Raw genomic sequence first — 201 nt, forward strand, 5'->3', positions numbered from 1 at the left:
CACACATACACATATGGAAGCACAGCCAAGGTAAAAATTGAATATAAACATGATGTTTTGGGCACGACTATAGTTCCTCATCTGACGTAGTGAAAAGGAAACATGGATTAGTTTCGGTTTTTATCAAGTTTTGATGCTCGACACATCCAATTAAATTTGGTTTCTACTGTGGCAGTGTTCCGTTTATTAGTGTGCCATTGT

This window comes from Penaeus monodon, chromosome 20 (assembly GCF_015228065.2).
Source record: "Penaeus monodon isolate SGIC_2016 chromosome 20, NSTDA_Pmon_1, whole genome shotgun sequence".
Classification (NCBI taxonomy): Eukaryota; Metazoa; Arthropoda; class Malacostraca; order Decapoda; family Penaeidae; genus Penaeus; species Penaeus monodon.